At 45.2% G+C, this 18,961-nt stretch overlaps 1 protein-coding gene across 11 annotated transcripts in view; it reads left to right on the forward strand.

Moving 5' to 3' along the window:
- ARVCF (ARVCF delta catenin family member) overlaps window positions 1-18,961 on the forward strand; it is a 2,420,581-nt gene that overhangs the window by 300,057 nt on the left and 2,101,563 nt on the right. The gene's annotated exons all lie outside the window — the stretch shown is intronic.

Below are 18,961 nucleotides of genomic sequence, written 5' to 3' on the forward strand. Positions count from 1 at the left end.
GCCCCGCCTCCTCCAGGAAGCGCGGTGTTGCGTGGGCGAAGCCGGCAAGAGCCCAATGTAGCTCGCAATGCCGGGTACATAAAAAGCAGCCTCTGCACAATGGGGAAAGTTTGTTTTTCAAAAGCACATAGTAGGTCAATGATGCTCATCCTTAGGTCCCTGGACCAGGAGGTGCAGAAGACCAGGTCAGTGATGCCCCTTATAAGGCTCCTGATTTCTGGACCAGGAGGTGCAGACAGGTAGGTCAGTGATGCCCCTCATAAGGACCTGGGCCAGGGAGTGCAGAAGATCAGGTTAGTGATGCTCCTCATAATGCCTGTGGGTCGGGTAGTGCAGTGGACCAGGTCAGTGATGCTCATCCTAAGGCTCCTGGTCTCTGGACCAGGGGATGTGGAAGACCAGGTCAGTGATGCCCATCATAAACCCTTATCCCTGGATCAGGGGGTGCAGTTGTCCAGGTCAGTGATGCCCATCCTAAGGCCCTCGGGCCCTGGACCAGGTGGTGCAGAAGACCAGGTCAATGATGCCCATCCTTAGGTCCTGAGCCTGGAACAGGGGGTGCAGTTGTCCAGGTCAGTGATGCCAACCATAAGGTCCTGGGCCCTGGACCAGGTGGTGCAGAAGGCCCGGTCAGTGATGCCCATTTTAAGGCCCTCGGGCCCTGGACCAGTGGGTGCAGAAGCTCCGGTCAGTGATGCCCATCCTAAGGCCCTCGGGCCAGGGAGGTCAGACGGCCAGATCGGTGATGGACACAATGGTGTGTATTGTTAGCAACCGAAGCTATTAAAAAGGAAATTAATTAATTTGAAATAAAGACCTAACCTAGCCCTTTTTAAATGTGTACAATGTGAATTTCCAGTGGTCCCTCCATTATAGTGCAGTCATAAATAGAATGCTAAAACTTGCCTTACTGAGCAAAGCACGTTTTTAAACCTAAAATATCCATCTAAATTATTTTCCGATAGAAGGCTACCACTCCAGATTGACAAGCTGGTGTACTCATGTTGTGCCCCTATGGGAAAGGGGATGAATAGCACCAACGAGCGCTATCCTGGCTGCTTTCCATAAAATCAAAGAGCATTTTGGGAACATAAGAATGACCACATACCTTTATACTTTACAAATAAGTCTGTGATAAAGGGTTGTATATCTTAGTGCGTAATGTACACTGGGCGTGGTACATGTTTATGACACTCCTCCAAATAATAACGTGATGGTAACAATGATCCGTAGAGGCTACTTTGGACAGCCTCCGGATCCAGCTATGTGGATACATCGTCGCCCTGTCATGGCACATCCTCCGCCAGCCGGGGTCTTCCATGGAGAAACAGATATGGCAAGGACGGAGAACTGGGCCTCCCAGAGTCTCGCATGGCGATGCACACTGCGCGACACATGCACACCGACGTCAAGTACATTCGGTTCGATGTGATTTCATCAAGGAGATTTGGTGTAGCCCAAATTCATCTAATTTATTTTCTTCTTTAAAGCCATTTGGCCGCAAATATATGTGGGGGGGAGACCACCCCGCAGCCCCTTCTTGCCCCCCACCTTAACTATTACCCTTACCCACCCCCCATATTTATTGTGGCCAAAAGAATTCGATGGATATGGCTTCGACCAATTCTCCTGCGATGAAACCGCCCTAACCTGTAAATTCAACACCTTTCTCTGGCTCCTGGCTTCTGAATGGGCTTTGGGCGGCAATGTGCTGGTCCTTCTGGTGGGTTCCTGTGATATCTGGCTCTCCCCCCATTCTCCTGGATTGGGACTCACTTCTCCCTTGACCCGGCATCCAGTGGCTCCTGGACTCGGGCTTCCTTTCATGGACAGTTCTTATGGTTTTTTCTTTGGAGGAGAGCACTGTAGGTGGATGAGCTTGGCTAGAGTTTTGATTGATTGGCTCGCCATTAGTGATTTGGTGTCCGTGTGGATGTGACCCTACTCCAGGACCCTGGATAATCTTGGGCATTGCTTGGATTTGGGACCCCGCACTGTATCATGGGAGTTTCTGAGAATATCATCCCCATGACTCTCTTCTGTTTGGACCCTCATTATCCGACCGACTAGCACACACCTGCCTTCTAGCGTACATTATATATAGGATGTGAATAAACATAGCACACAACTGAAAAACACGCTACAGAATAATATTCGCCCCTTTTCAAGAGCCAGCCATGCCAGATTCCTCCCAGATTCCTAAGAGCTGTGATAGTGGGTGCTTAAGAAAGGATACATTCCGGGCACGTCTACAAAGAAGGGAGAAGAGGCTTGAGGTTTTACAAGAGATAGCCCCATATCCCTTCAATAGAGGCCAACTAATGCTAATCAAAAATATGAGATCTACACAATCTAAGAAAGTGGTTTACATTGCAGTGGTCTAAAGGAACCCAAGATTTGGATATAAAACCACCATATATATTCCGAAACTGAACAACTGACTTAATGCATACATTTTGGAGGGACCAATCACCCAATGCCTTGCTGCCACAGGTCCGAAGGGCACCGTCTTAGAAGGAGACCATGACACTAGTTTGGTATCTCCATCTAAGAAGGGATCGCTCCGTATATCTCGACTGTGAAGGCAGGCGCAGCAGATTTGTTGGCGATTTAGCTCGACATGCCACCAAGAGTGGACATCGAATAAAAGCGTCAACAGAGAATAGGCCTCATTACGAGTTGGGCGGTAACGCCGGCGCTAAAGCGCCGGCGTATTAGCCCTAGCGCCAAACCCACCGGCGCTATTATCGCCGGATCACGGGTTTGGCGGAACGGGTATTGCCCATTCCCCATTGAACCCATTCAGGATTCCCCATTCCCCATTGGGCTCAATGGGGAAGTTTCGCGCTTTTACCGCTGGCGGTAAACATGCCGAAAATCGGCAAAATCTCAGCGGATTTCCCCCCAGCTCACAGCTGGGAGAAAGCAGCCAAAGCCGTGATTTGGCAGACCCTTAAATCCGGCGGTAACAGCGCTACCACCGGATTTAAGGGCTACCGCCAAACTCGTGATGAGACCCAGTATCTTTTGTCCTCAAAGTAAATTTATAAAAGGTTGGATTAAGTGCATTTACTTCACTAATAGCTTTAGTTCACATTCGGCCCAAAGTTCGACAATGTTGGCCAAACACTGATGATGATATTGACCATAAGCGATGAATGCGATCCTAATCCCTGGAACTAGGGCATACGTACATGGATATTGGATATTGTCAATGTGGCCGCTCTGCTTTATTTCCACCTGCTCATAAATGGATGCATGCCATAATTCAGATCGGACACGCTTTAATACATTTTGACATAGATTGTGTTGTGTTTAGTATTGAATGTATGCTATCCTATTTACGTTGCCAGAGTGATCTGCGAATGACAGCGGCAAGTTCGGAAATCTATATGATTCCGCCCATCCAATCGCAGAATAATTTCCTTGCAAAGGTAATGGTGACATGCAAGATTTAAGGAAGATTTGAAATCGCATGGAATTTGTACATGGCGGGATTACAGGGGAAAAGGGGAAAAGATTCTACAGCAACTTGAAACCTCCCATATCATTAAACTACATACTATGGGCCTCATTCCGAGATCGGGGTAGTCATGGCGCCATCAGCGCCATGACTGCCTCCAATAACGGTACCGAGTCCGCCCTGGTTCAGTGGGGACTTACTGGTCTATTCCGACCTTTGAGGGACCGGTAAATCCCCATTGAAAATGGCAATCGCCATTCCCATTTGAGCCCCTATAGGGCTCAATGGGAATGGTGAGGGCGCAAATAATGGCCCGGCGCATGCCAAGGCCGTTATTTGCGCCCTGGTCCCCTAACGGGAACTGTAAGGTACGTTTGGTCCGACCAAACGTATCTTACCGGTCCTGTTCGGGGACCTCAGAATAGGGCGCAAAGGGATTACCGGCACCGGTGTCCTTACCGGTGCCCGGTATCCCTTTGCGCCAGGGTCGGAATGAGGCCCTGTGAGTCTAAGCGGCTTCAATTCAGATGAAGACCTCCATTTCTTCCTGTTGAATGAACTGATGACAACATATCAGGCTTACTAGAACCCACAGGTTATCTACAAACCTAAAATATTTGTATGAGTATTCGTAATGGGGCCCTAGGTATGGAACCGTCCTTGCTGAGCTCCGATGCTTGGTGTGGTGTCCTTTTTAATTATCTGCCAGGTCACAGGGTGGATTTGAGGTGAAGCCCACACCTCTTTTATTAGATGATCAGGGTTTTATCCTGGATACCTCGAAATTAATTTCATATTTCATAAAGTGGATTTGCCACACTTCTTAAGATTAGTTTCCAGTGCAATTTTTATTGTTCTTTTGTCAATTGTTTCATGTGGACTCATAGTCCCAATTATGGTCAGCCGACACCAGTTTTGACCACGTAGGTCTTTATCAAGGCAGGTGGTTAGATGTAGATGCCTCAATTGGGGTTGGGTAGTGAAGAATGGTCAGTCCAGTGGATGGTGGCTGGGCTTGATTTAATTAATTCGATGTGAACACATACGTGCGTCTCGGCCCGTTGTCCGTGACCGTTGTCCAGCCCGTTGTCTTCACTACCCAACCCCAATTGGGGCATCTACATCTAACCACCTGCCTTGATGAAGACCTACGCGGTCGAAACACGTGTCGGCTGACCATAATTGCACTGGAAACTGATCTTAAGAAGTGTGGCAAATCCACTTTATGAAATATCAAATGAATTGCGAGGCATCCAGGATAAAACCTTAAGATATTTGTATCCACAGTCAATTGACGATAAGACCTGGAATGTAATTCCAGAATTACAGGAGTTTCCCCAACTTGAATGCTGATCCTGTGATGGGAATTATGTTTGCGTCCCGTATTGATGAAGCAGCAGCTGTGCAACCATTGGGACTAGCACGCCTCCCTATTTGGGCATAAATTCGCTATTAACAATTAGAAAGAGCAAGGAACATAGCAGGCACTTCACTGTTTGGTGTAACCCCTATTTTACAATCTTTTGCTTTATCTTTTTTATAATCCGTTATAAAATTATAATAGTCTAGCATTTTCATTGGCATGCTGAGAGTAAAACAGCCAATCAGAATCCTCCGAAGGCAGCATGCAGTCACTGCTATAGTTTTTCAATTGACAGTTCACACTGAGCCATTGCCCCGCAGGGCCTAGCAGGCCCAGACAGCCCAGTGGGTGATGGACCAGGGCCATGCTTGGCATGGCAGCCGTCCCACATCCCAGAGCCGACATGGGCGAATCCCCAACTTTTCAAGATGTATTCTTGAGCAAGTTTGAAAGTTTGGGTGAGCGTAAATCTCGCCAAAAATCGGGCGGTCGCAGTTTCACGTGAACTGCTGTGGCCGTGACTAAACCACTGGAAAAAAGTCTGAACAGGCCCAGTCGTTTTACTTCAATATGCATTGGTGGCAGATGCTGGTTGATATTTGTATAGCGCCTACTATCATTGTTATGGCTTTGGTGCGCTGTGGCCTGCAAATTGTAATTAACATTGGACGACTATTCAGTTCCCCCTCCAGTATGGCCGTACTCCTTCCGGCTGCAATACTGTATAATCTACATAGTATTCAGCTCTGTCTTTGCACACGTGCTGTTTATGCTTTAGGCTTCTTTGGTAAACAAAGCGTTTCTGTCAGTACCATAACAAGTATTAACAAGGCACTTGGTCCTAGCTTTTATTTCTTACACCAACACGCCCACACACCACTTTAACAATGCAGCAGCTGACAAGTTGCCATATTACACTGTCATAACCTTACAGAGGGCACACCCACCTTTGTGGTTACCGCACAGAAGTGTTCACTTTAAAGACAAAGGCTTTGCCAATGTTTGTTTCGTTCTTGCTTCTAGAGCAGGGGATCTGCAACCCTTGGCTATCCAGATGTCTTTGACTACAACTACCAACAGCCCAACCCAGCATCGTCAATGGTGAGGGATTATGGGAATCGTAGTCTTAAATATCTGGAGAGCCGCAGGTTGCAGACCTCTGTTCTGGAGGAAAGCCCATGGTTACACCTCTGAATTTATCTGAGTTCAAAAAACCCACATGCAGACAGATTCCCCGGGGGCGAACACTCTGAAGGCTGCTTTCTCACTGAAAAGAGGGCGCTTCACAAGCCACATTAATTTTCACGTTTCATGCTGTCGAGAAGGGGATTCTGAAATCTTGTCATCCTCCTTAAAGGGAAATTAAGGTCGAGGGAGGATTTTGAGGTTCCATCGTCAGGTGCAAATAGGAAACAAATTCGAGGTTTGCCCCCCAGAAGACCTTCCAGTTCAGCTGATCCGGGCAGGGAGGAGTGTAGTAGCAGCCTCATGGTAATTTCTAGGCAGACAAGGGAATTGAAGCAGGTTGTGATAAATTGAGTTGCCCAAGATCACAGAGTTTGTTGGCAGTACAGGAGCTAAGATTAGGACCCAGGGCATAAATGAAACAAAACGGAGTTGTGGGTGAAATATGTACTTGGTTAAATTATACAAGCTTTAGAACAAGATGCTACTGAAAATAATGTACAGATTCATGTTAAAAAATCAGACATCCTTATTTTCTCACCTACGGAGCCTCGGAAAGCAGCAACATTCCGATGGAAACTTTAGGACCGGCCTCTGACGGTACTTAAAGAATATCAATATCTTGGGGTAAAGATGAATTCCGGCCTAATTGAAACCCCTATAAATCAGTCGTACGCCAGAAACTGCTGACTATGCCTGCCCAGTCTTCAATGGTATATAGGACATTCTGTATGTTTTCAGTAATACCCGCTATTACCTTCTATAAGCAAAAAGTCTCCCCCGTGGTGATATATGGAGCTGAATCAAAATTCCTGAAGGATAGGCCAGGCTGGGAGAAACTAGGAGGTCTATTCTGGAAGCGCATTCTATCTCTGCCCAGAACTTGCCCCATACAATTAATTGGTTTTGAACTTGGCCTACCGTCATTGAGGAGAACTATGGTTAAATGGCGTGTCCTAGCCCTGAATAGAAAGTGTTATGACAATCGTCACTGAAAGTCTTCTCTATTATCAGTCCTAGCGCAGCTTCTTGAACAACAAATTGACAAATCTCTGAGATCTTGGGTGACGGAAAACCAGATGTTGATGCAACGGTCTGACATTGATCTAGAATGACTGGTAAATGATCCCTCCAGGGCCAAGAATAAACTCTTCCTTAGAGACTGGATTAGGACATGGGATGAATGTACCAAATGTAAAGCCTTCTCACTTGGTAGCTTCTCCGAAAAACCTCTTATTCAGCTTACTACCTATCTAGGTAGATTTACCAATCCGAGATATAGGAATTGGTTACTGAGACTGCGCTTAAATCTTTGGTATACAAGAGAAGTTTCAGGTACTTATCTGAAACTGGCAACCACTCAAAAGGTATGTAGATAGATTCTGTAGATAGTCCAATTGAAAAGAAACTCTACAACATACGATTCTAGCCTGCCCTAGTCTACGAATGCAAAGGAAACATCTTCTTTACAAATACTTTAAGGACTATACAGTATTATCTATAGACCGGGCCCAGGAAATGATTTTCAATACTCCTTCAGTTTCCTTGTCTTTAGCTGTTATTACCTTCCTACTGATTTAAAAAAATTAAGCCCTCCTCAAATTGTCAAAATAGAAAGTATATCGTGCCTCCTATTGTAATAAATATATTAATATTGGTCTACGCCAAGCTGCTCGAAAGTCGCTTGCGAAGGAAATCTGTGTTGAAAGGCCCTGACCTTAAATCCATGTAAGCCGCCATTTCAGGTCAAACCGCCATTTTAGGATTTGTTGCATAAAAGTCACCCTGTGAGCTAAAATGGTGGACAATGCCATTCCAGAATACAACATGGCTGTCTTGACCTCTGTACATAGCTAATGTGTAATTTGCCAGCAGGCCACTTGTTGAGGTCGTGAACTGAGACCTTGTCCTTCGTTGACCTATGTGTAGAAGGATTACTCGTGCAATGAAACTAATCCACAAGCATATGTTGAGACAATGTATTCAAATACTGAACGAAGAACATCTGTTTAACTACATTGTATTAATGTTTAAGAAGGCCTGCATGAAACATCTTAGAATACACAGTTATTGCATACGCTTGTTGATACATGTATTAAAGGCAAACCAGTTATATGCGGTTATTTGAGACTTGGCACGAACCCTAGATCGGTGATGTATTAAAAGGAATATTAACCCGAAGTGGGGCTGGACATCACGCCCACCAAATGTATAAAAAGCAAATGCATTCTAATGTACAGGGTCTCTCACTGCACACACTGAACCACGCTGGAGTCCGTTGTGTTTTACTGAGTGCGGTTAGTTATCTGATTTTGCTCTGTTTTTGTAACTGGATTCAGTATAAAATAAAGTACTTTGTATGTTCCTTTGTAACCCGTGTTCAGTGTATTTCCTTTTGGGGTACTCAGCCTAGATATTTTATTTCTGTTTTCACAAAATGACCAGATTTAGAAAAGATATAAAGTTTAGCCTATTTCTGATGCAGAGGCCATAAGTAGCCATTTAATCATTTTTTTTGGAACTATGTATTTCTATCCTGTTTTTAGTATATGCTATTTTTTTAATTGATATTTTATGTCATATTTGTCTTCTTTCTATTTTTATATTGAATATGTGAATTTTATATTGAAAGGTTGTAGTTTACAACTAAACTAAAAAACAAAAAAACAAAAAAATAGTTTCTGCAGTATAGGTCAGGTGGCTCCACAAAATCTCAGCTTTTTCATGCAGCGCCTGTATGCGAGGTATAATGCACACCCACTTTCACGCCATCGCACAATCCTACGATATATTTGACTCTGCCTCACATTATAGCGCAATAAAAGCAATGGCTGGTTTTAAAATAGATTGGCTGACCCAGCATGCAGAGGTTTACCAATCAGATCCACCGAAAATAGTACAAGAGAAGAAGTACTTTTCAGTGTACCATAAGGTCACATTTTCACCAAAGAAAGACAACTTGACCTCCGCTCTCTCCAATTCTACAAATTACCCGCGTTAAGAAGACCCATCTCCCAGGGTTTAATCCCTACCCGCCTAGTCTCAATAGAGAATGAAGTCTAGGGTTTCTCCAAAAAACGAATTCATCTACAAATTACACAGAAACACAGAAAATGGAATGCAAAGCTACTCTATGAAAAATTAACAATTCCACTCGTGCCCTGCCTTTCACCATCAAACTTCACTTAGTTGCTAAGGGGGTTGGGGAATACCCTGCTTACTCCGCCATACTCTCTGCCCCCAGCACTTCCTCCAGTGACGCTTAACAATGTAATTTTGTATATTTAAATAGTACTCCTCTTTATTTTGAAGCAGTTACACCCTTAGATAAATGATACCTTTGTGAGACACCTGTTTTCTTATATATATATTTTTCTGTTGGTTTGGTTTTGTCCCTGGTATATGTCCTAAATTTGTACACCCTCATAAACTGGCTCACCACTTGTTCTCCTCTTTGTGCTGTTGTACAGGCACCCTTTCCGGTAATGCCTCCACCATCTGTAAATGTGTTATTGTAAGTCATTTCTGATCGAAATTGACATGCCTCTATCTCCAAATCAATAAAAATGTAAATTCCTGTGACCAAAGTGGCTCTTCAACAATAACTGTTATCATACATGTGAATCCACAAGGAAATCAATAAGAGAACAGTGTTAAAACTATATTATTTTGTTTAAAAGAGAGGGTTAATCACTCTCAAATTCTTGTTACATGGGCTCTTCAGTCAGGCTTTGCAGACATTTTCCCATCACTCTTTAGAAGGAAAGCATCCCGGTTCCAAAGGATTTTACTGAACCCAAAGGTTCGAATTCCCAAAAGTTCGACTTTTTCATTTTTTTTATTTCACGCATATATATATGTGGGGGGAGACCCCACACATCCCCCCTACCTTGCCCCTATACATGTTTTATATACTTTACCCCCCACATATATATATGCAGGAAATTGGGGGTCGGACTTTTGGGGTTAGGTAAATTTGTACTATAACAGCATCCCGCGTGCCAAAGAAAAGCTTGTGCATACTTCATAGCTTGTACTTTGGGGTAAAACCAGTCTGGGCCAGATCTTTCTTTGATGAGTATAAAGTGGTTAAAAGAATGGACATTCCTTAAAGGGAATTCTCTCCCAGCATGTACCCTGGACTCGGTGATACCGCCAGTGGTAAAATAACACGCATGAGCACCAGATTGGCGGTGTCCATGAGATTGTGTGACACTAAATCTAGACACGACTTTTGGCCCCTCTGTATAGAATTGCCCTTTACAGGTGTTTAGTGCTTAAACTTGATTCCTGTCCTTCAGCCAAGTACTATAGTGATGGCTGAGCTCTTCAGGGATACATTAGGGGCCAGCTTATAGAGCAGCTTTATAATAAGGTCGAGCCAATCCATCCTGCAGGCTCACTCTAAAGATACATCCTACAGGGGTTCATTAACCTTTGAGGTTAGCAGATATGATCATCATGGGCGTATGTTTGGGGGGGGCAAGGGTCTTTGCCCCCTCGACTTTGGTGGCACACCATTTTGTCCCCCTCATTTGGCAGTGGCTCCTTTCCTTTAGATGTCATGTCCTCCCCCAACATTTTCAGCAAAGTTACTCCACCGATGATTATAGCCGGAAAGGCCAGGCTTGAACTGCAGTCTTGGGAATATCTGATAGCCAGTTCATCAAATTTGTGAGTCCTTTCCAAGGCATGACATCTCAATGTGTAGATGTTCTAAAAGTCCCCTGTTGCCCAAACATCAGAACCTTGGTTATCAAGCAACTAATTAGCAAAGATTGTGCGCAGCAGTATATGATAGGTTATTTATTACGCGCTTAATACCCAGAGGTTTCTAAGCGCGGACCCGGGGATCAAACCTATGTTGCTCCATGTCGCCTTGCTTCCAAGGCGAGCACGTTGCCCCTGAACTATCCTCCCGAGACAGTATTCAGAAAGGAGCCCGATGTTGCTCTCCACAGCGTGTCCCCTATTTCTGCAGATAGAACCGCAACGTCTCCCTAAAGGAGCACTGAAAGTATTCCCTTCCCAGCAATGGAGAATCTAGGAAAATGTACCAATCCAAGCCCGCATTCCATGCAACTTGATGGCTACTTCTTCCGCACCCTATCTTACCCCCACCATCCATTCCCTACTCATTTGTAATCCTCCCCATCCCCACTTACCTAATTACCGCAGGGCCTGCGCCCGCTCCGATGCTACTGCATCCTCCCATTGTCCCAGCTGGCCACCATGGAAATGGAAGAGGGGCTCCATACGGAGACCTGTCTTTGTGTTGCATGGCGGCCATCTTTAGTGGGGCGTCCCGTTCATTCAAATGAAATACTTTGCTCTTAGCACCCCAGGTTACCGGATTGGCAACCTGGGCTGCTCATAGCAATAATCACCCATTCCATAGGCTGGAACGGTGGTGATAACGGAACCGGAGACCCTCTTTAAATGGGCGATAATTGCTCTATTTAAGAAGTTCTCTAGATCATTAATAAAAAAGATTCAAAAGAACAGGCGACAATACACAACCTTAACAGACCCTACCTCCCCCCGGGTTAGAGGGTCATCTAAGGTATGCTTGCCAGGTTGTCCAAGTGAACTCTGGTCAAATAGCCCTGATGCTAAAGTGGCAGAGGACCATCTATGCCTGCTTGGACCAGAGCTTTCCATACTGTGTAAAAAGCCACCCACAAGTCAATGAATGGAGCAAGGGGAACTCAATTTTTAGTGTTATGTACTTTGTTATCAATACAATGAAGCCTAGGCGCTGCTAAAGGTTACTAACGGTTAAAGAGCAGCTGAGATAGCTCAATGGGTTGAACACTTATTGCTGTAATCTGTCTGCGAGCTGCAGTTTTCAGGTTCGAATCTTGGCAAAGGTGACTCAGCCTTTCATCCATTCAAGGTCGATAAATGTGTACCAACTTCGATTGGGTGATAATTGCATGTAAATATGTTGTATGTGAATGCGCTACATGAAGAACTAATCATTACTAAGACCTGGCATGAAGATCCCTTGGCTGCAAAGAAAAAACTTGGCAAAAAACTACTTTTTTTAATGTTTTAGTTATTAAAATTGTAACGCTTACATTTCCATTTAGACCGTTTTCAGTAGTGTTTTTTTTTTAATTCTGGTTTGGTCTGAAGGAAATGAAGGGATGACAAAATACAAGAACAACAGTCAGATCTTGACAAAAGATTACTTGTATCTGTTCCCAAATTTAATCCGTTTTCAGTTTTTTTACAAGACTTTTCATTCTTCGGGTTTGTCATAGATTGTTTTTTTGCTTATTTCGTTCCAGTATTGCACGACTCGGAAAGTCAGACTCTTGCGGTTTGCCTGCTAGTATTGTTTCCCATCGGTCTTCTTGAGAATTGTAACAATTTTCCAACGGGAACCTCTCCGCTCATTTTTTTCTTTCTATATTCAAGGATTCTCACTCCATAAAAATGTGGTAAAATGCTTCAATCTGTTTGATATTGTCACAGCATCGACAAAAGTCCCACTCGGTCGGAATTTGTTTGGTTTTTGCCAGCACCTCCCTCGCTGTTAACAGGTTCAGCCGGAGTCTGGGGAAGGTATCTCTCGTCTTTCAACATGGGAAGAGCTCTAGAAATTTCTGGAATTACTCCAGTTTTTGACAGTCTTGCATGCAATAGAGCGAGAGTTGGTATTCAGCGTTTTTCTCTATGGTGTCTATCCAATCTAATCGCTGGATTTTTCTTTTGGCTTCGCATGGTCTACATGTCCGTGTTTCTTCAGTGATGCTCTTGGTTAGCATCAAATGTTTGCAAGCTTCTTTCCATGTGTTTAATACTGAATTATTGATAGTGCTTGGACGACTCCGTAGTAACCGTACAGCTGAAATGTCTTCGTCGATCACTGTTTTTCTGTATAGGTCTAGTGTTTTGCATGTTACGATGGATTCTAGGGATTGAAGTGGTAACTCGAATCTGATTCGCTGAATTGGGAAGGAGGGTGGTAAGGCTAGCACTTTTCTCCAAAACCTTCCTTCTATTGCATCCCATGTTTGCGATGGTAAATTTAGGAGGGTTTTTATTCCGTATGTTACTATCGTGGTTACCTTTTGTTGATAAAACATGGTCAGCGGTTGATAGAAGAATATGCCATATTTCCTATGGAGGATTGTTCCTTGTCGAGCAAGGGAGTCAGTTTTTGTCATCAGCTCGTCTTTCCACAGACTACCATTGATGCTCTGATCGATCCAAACTGGTTCTTTCTTTTTTTCCCCCGTCTTTTTTGTCAGGGACATAAGGTGTGATTTTGCCAGATTAAAGCTTAGATCATTGTTTTCAGCATAGTTGGAAAGAGCGGTGACTCTTTTTTGCATGCCAATTTATGCCTTATCGAATAGGACTAGATCGCCTGCATACAAAATCCATTTTATTGGAGTTCCATTCAAAATTGGCGGGTTGGTTATTAAAGTTTTTTTGATGTGCTTCAAAGTCTGCGAGGTATAGACTGAAAAGTGCAGCAGCCAGCGGGCAACCCTGTTTTAGGCCATTCCATATCCGGATAACTTTTGAAACAGTGCCTGTATGTGATAGCTTGACACGGACACTGGTAAATGAGTACAGAGCTATTATTGGTTCCAGTAGGTCCGAGGGACATTTCCAGGATCTAAGTTTTTCCCACAATTTTTGACATGTAACACTATCGAATGCCATTTGAAAATCGATAAATATTTCAAGTGTCTGGGTCATGGTCACAGCTTCGAGTTTCAGTAGGTTTAATATGAAAAGGTTGCTGTTTGTTCCTACTCCTCTTACGAAGCCCATTTGTCTCTCATGTCATGAATTTCAGATCACGCCTCTTTTGGACCTCCTGGTCCTTGTCTCAACGGGGCTTACATTCAGTACTACTTCCAACATGGCCGTTCAGAGCCGTAGCCCTTGCTCGCTCCATGCGCTGAGCGCGGCGTGATATATTTATAGACCACGCCTTCCGCGGCTCCGCATGTCTCAATGCTATTGCAGAGTAGCCCAGACGTGTGTTCGTAGCTCGCAGTATTGTTTCCTTTATCCCAGTGCTATTACACACTCCTGTCCCTTTCCCCCTTCCTGGTTCTGGGCATTTCTAGCCTTTTCAGTCTCCCAGATTCCTGGACTCCGCGATCCCGGAATTAAACGCAACCTGGAACCAGACGAGACTCGAGCAGCGCTGTTCAAGACCAGGAGCGTTCGCAAGAAGGCAGCGATCGAAGACACTGGCAAACACCAGACCCAGGTGAGAAGGGGGGAACTCCTTGACAGTTTTGACAGTTTGAGATGCCACCCGATCGAACCTAAAAACGAGATGGAAGCCGCCGTGCAGGACTTAATGCGACGCATGCAAGAATTATCAACCGAGATTCGAAACCTTAAGGCGGAAAACGCAGCGCTCAAACAATTGGTCTTGTCCCGGGATTCTGCTACAAAGGAGGGTGCCCTGTTAGGCGGTATTGTTGACAAGTATGATGGTTCGGCAAAAACACTTCGCGGATCCCTGGATTCATGCTTGATCCACTTTACCTTTAAGCCCTATTATTTTTTGACTCCTAGGGCTAAGATGGGTTTCATCACATCCCACCTTTCCGGCAACGCCTTAACTTGGGCAACACCCCTTGTCAACTCCGGCGATGCCCTCCTAGGCGACTACGATGGGTTCATACAGGCCCTTAAAGGCATGTTTGACCATCCAGAGCAGGTCTATACTGCCCAAGAACGCTTGCTGGATTTTCAACAGGGCTCCCAAGATATGCTCACTTATGTGACCAGATTTAAACAATTGGCTAAGGAAGCAGACTGGTCCTCTGAGGCTAGTTTTACCCTGTTCAGGAGAGGCCTAAACAATGAGATCAAGTATGAACTGGCCAGGGTGGCCAGACCAAATTAATTCCAAGCACTAATGGACCTGGCCTTGCAAATAGACTTTTTGCATCCAGGAAAGGAAGGCTGAAAGGAAGAAATCCAAGGGAAACCCACCCAAGACGTCCTTTGAGAGCACAGCCAGAACGGACGCAAACCCAAGTCCAGCCCCAGAACCTGAACCCATGCAAATTGGAGCCTTTCGTGGACCCATATCACCTCAAGAAAGATTGAGAAGGATCCATACGGGTTTGTGTATGTATTGTGCTTCAGACAAACATTTGGTCAGGGAATGTCCTCTGGCACCTCCTCGCCGTTTGGGAAACGCTAGCTTCCGATCTTAAATGGAGCAGAGATTCGGAAGAGAGATGTTTGCTCCACATCAATTCCATCCTTGAACTCTCCTGGACAAAACAGTTTGGTGATACTACAGGCCTTCCTGTCGCCCTGCAAAGACAAGACCTATCCCATTCTGGCCTTGGTGGACTGCAGAGCTATGGGAATTTTCATTGATCAAGACTGGGTTGTTAGTCATCATATTCCGTACGAGACACAAAACACCATGCAGCCGTGGAAGCAATTGACGGAAGACCCCTCTCTTCAGGACCCATAAGCCTGCAGACTAAAGAGATCCAATTTTCCATAAACCATCATCAAGAGCGTATTACATTCGACATCATTAAGTCAGCCCATTATCCCATGGTTTTGGGTATGCCCTGGTTACAAAAGCACAATCCGTATATCAATTGGACAGCAGGATCATTATTCCTGGGCTCAGAGTTCTGTATGTCCCACTGTCTATCCCTGGATCCCTCCTCGGTAACTCCTAAAGAACTACCAAGAGACCAAGAAACACCACTCATGGTTTCCAATGTCATACAAGTTCCAGAGGCCTATCCGGGATATGATGATGTATTTTCTACTGCCATAGTCCAGGCCTTACCCCCTCACAGACTGTACCATAGATACGGATCCCTCAGCTGTAATTCCTTTCGGCAGAATGTTCATTCTTTCCGAACCTGAGAAAAAGGCCCTTCGGGAATACCTAGACACTAATCTTGAAAACGGCACCATAAGACCCTCAATCTCCAGCGGGTGCTTCATTGTTCTTCGTTCCCAAGAAGGATACCAAGGAGCTCAGACCTTGCCTCGACTATAGACGCTTAAACCAATGCACCCTCAAGGATCGGTACCCACTGCCCCTGATCTCGGATATCATGGAAGCTGTGAGAGGAGCCGTAATATTCACCAAATTGGATCTCAGGGGTGCCTACCATTTGATCCATATCCGGGAAGGAGACGAGTGGAAGACCGCCTTTAGAACACCATTTGGTCACTACGGGTACCTGGTCATGCCCTTTGGACTAGCCAATGCCCCAGCAGTATTCCAACGTTTTATGGATAGGGTGTTCTCTGATATGTTGTTTCTCTTCGTCATTGTCTATCTGGACGACATATTGATTTTTTCCAAAGACCCTCTGAAGCATGAAGGACATGTTAAGGCAGTTCTACAAAGACTCCGAGAACATCACCTCTTAGCCAAGCCTGAAAAATGTTTGTTTCACGTTACCTCTGTGCACTATCTGGGATTTATCCTTAGTCCAGAGGGGATTGGCATGGACCCTTCAAAAGTAAAGGCCATTCTCGCCTGGCCTACTCCCACGTCCGTGAAACAAATCCAATCCCTCCTAGGACTAGCCAATTTGTACCGGAAGTTCGTAGCTACCTTTTCCGAGATTGTACAACCCATAGTGGCTCTGCTAAAGGAGGACACACCATTTGTCTGGTCAACATTACAAGAAACTGCATTTCAGCGTTTAAAGACTGAGTTCACACAAGCTCCCATTTTGTCTCAACCTGATACAAGTCAACCCTTTTTAGTGGAAACGGATGCCTCTAATTACGCTATAGGAGCAGTGTTGAAGCAGAAGACGGAGGATGATTTGGAACACCCCGTTGCTTATCTGTCAAGAACCTTAACTCCTAGTGAAACGCACTACTCCGTCCTAGATAAGGAACTCTTAGCCATTCGCCAAGCCTTCACTGAATGGCGACATCTACTTCTGGGAGCCAGACATCCTGTCCAAGTCCATACTGATCATCGAAACCTTCATATTCTACAGTCACTGGAGTGGAGGAACAGTCGTCAGGCACGTTGGGCCTACTTTTTTGCCCAGTATCAGTTTCACATTACCCATGTCCCTGGATCACAGAACCTGATCGCTGAGACCTTGTCTCGCCGTCCTGACTACGTGACCACTTAAGATAAGGCATTTCCTAAAATGTTCTCTCCCACGTTCTTCGTAGCCCAAGCAGTTGATCTCCTCGAAGAAGTCCGATCGCAAACTCAATCCTCGGAATTATGGAAGGACATTTCAACACAAAATCTCTTGACATTAAGAGCCAAGGAAGGCTACTTATTCAAGGACAATGCACTACTCATTCCTACACGGAAGTTACAGCAAAAAATAATAAACCTTTGTCATGACACACTCCATTCCGGGCACCGAGGTATCACCAACACTCTCCGTCTTATACAGAGACAGTTCTGGTGGCCTAAAATGAAGTCTGACGTACAGCAATACATCCAGGCTTGTATAACCTGTGCCCAAAATAAACATAACAAAAGACCGGCGGGTCTTCTTCTCAGCCCACTCTACCCTCTAAACCATGGGAAATCATCGCTACAGACTTCATAGTGGAGTTACCACCTTCCCGAGGATATACTACCATCATGGTCACCATAGATTTGTTTACCCATATGGCCCATTTTACGCCACTGATGAAACTACCCTCTTCTTCAGAGCTAGCTGGAATATTTCTGGAACACATATTCCGACTACATGGGCTTCCTTCCAAGATCATATCTGACCGGGGTCCCCAATACATTTCACAATTCTGGAAACACCTCTGTTGGGTACTAGTAATCCAACGTGCCCTCTCTTCAGGATATCACCCCCAAACCAACAGAGCCACAGAACGTGCAAATCAGACCCTGGAACAATATCTCCGATGTTTCGCCACCAAGGTCCAGGATGACTGGTCTCTCCTGATACCCGTTGCGGAATTCGCTTACAACAACTCCGAACACTCAGCGCTACAGACCAGCCCCTTTTATTGTAGCCAGGGGTTCCATCCATTGGTCTTACCCTCGGTTCTTCCTTACCCTACACCAGTACCTACTGTTGACTCCTGGATCGAAACTCTTATCAACATTCACCGGGAGGCTAAAGAACACTTAGAGAAAGCCATATCACAAACCAAGAGGTATGCGGATTCCAAGAGAAGACCAGGTCCTTCCTATACGGTCGGTGACCGAGTGTGGTTGTCATCAAAACTACTTCCCCGACACTTATGACCAAACAAGCTGGCTCCCTGCTACTATGGTCCATTTCCCATCAAGGAGATTATCAATCCTGTCTCATATCGAATCAAGCTACCTGACTCCTGGAAAAGAATTCATCCAGTTTTTCACACATCCCTATTGAAACCCTACATCCAATCCTCTCGAAAATCCAGTAGACCACCTCCTCTACTGGTTGACAACCAACTGGAATATGAGGTGTCCCGGATTTGTGACTCCAGGTATAAGCGGGGCCATCTTCATTACCTAGTGGAGTGGAAAGGATATCCTCCTAGCGAAAGGACCTGGGAACCTATTTCAAATATCAAGGCTCCTCGGTTGCTCAGAAGATTTCACCTAATACACCCGGGCAAACCTGGAGGGAAAGGCCTTCGGAGGAGGCATGCTGTCATGAACTTCAGATCACGCCCCTTTTGGACCTCCTGGTCCTTGTCTCAACGGGGCTTACATTCAGTACTACTTCCAACATGGCCGTTCAGAGCCATAGCCCTTGCTCGCTCCATGCGCTGAGCGCGGCGTGATCTATTTATAGACCACGCCTTCCGCGGCTCTGCGCGTATCAATGCTATTGCAGAGTAGCCCAGACGTGTGTTCGTAGCTTGTGGTATTGTTTCCTTTATCCCAGTGCTATTACCCACTCCTGTCCCTTTCCCCCTTCCTGGTTCCGGGCATTTCTAGCCTTTTCAGTCTCCCGGATTCCTGGACTCCGCGATCCCGGAACTAAACG

The sequence above is a fragment of the Ambystoma mexicanum genome, chromosome 10 (genome assembly GCF_040938575.1).
Source record: "Ambystoma mexicanum isolate Mex_15411 chromosome 10, UKY_AmexF1_1, whole genome shotgun sequence".
NCBI lineage: Eukaryota > Metazoa > Chordata > Amphibia > Caudata > Ambystomatidae > Ambystoma > Ambystoma mexicanum.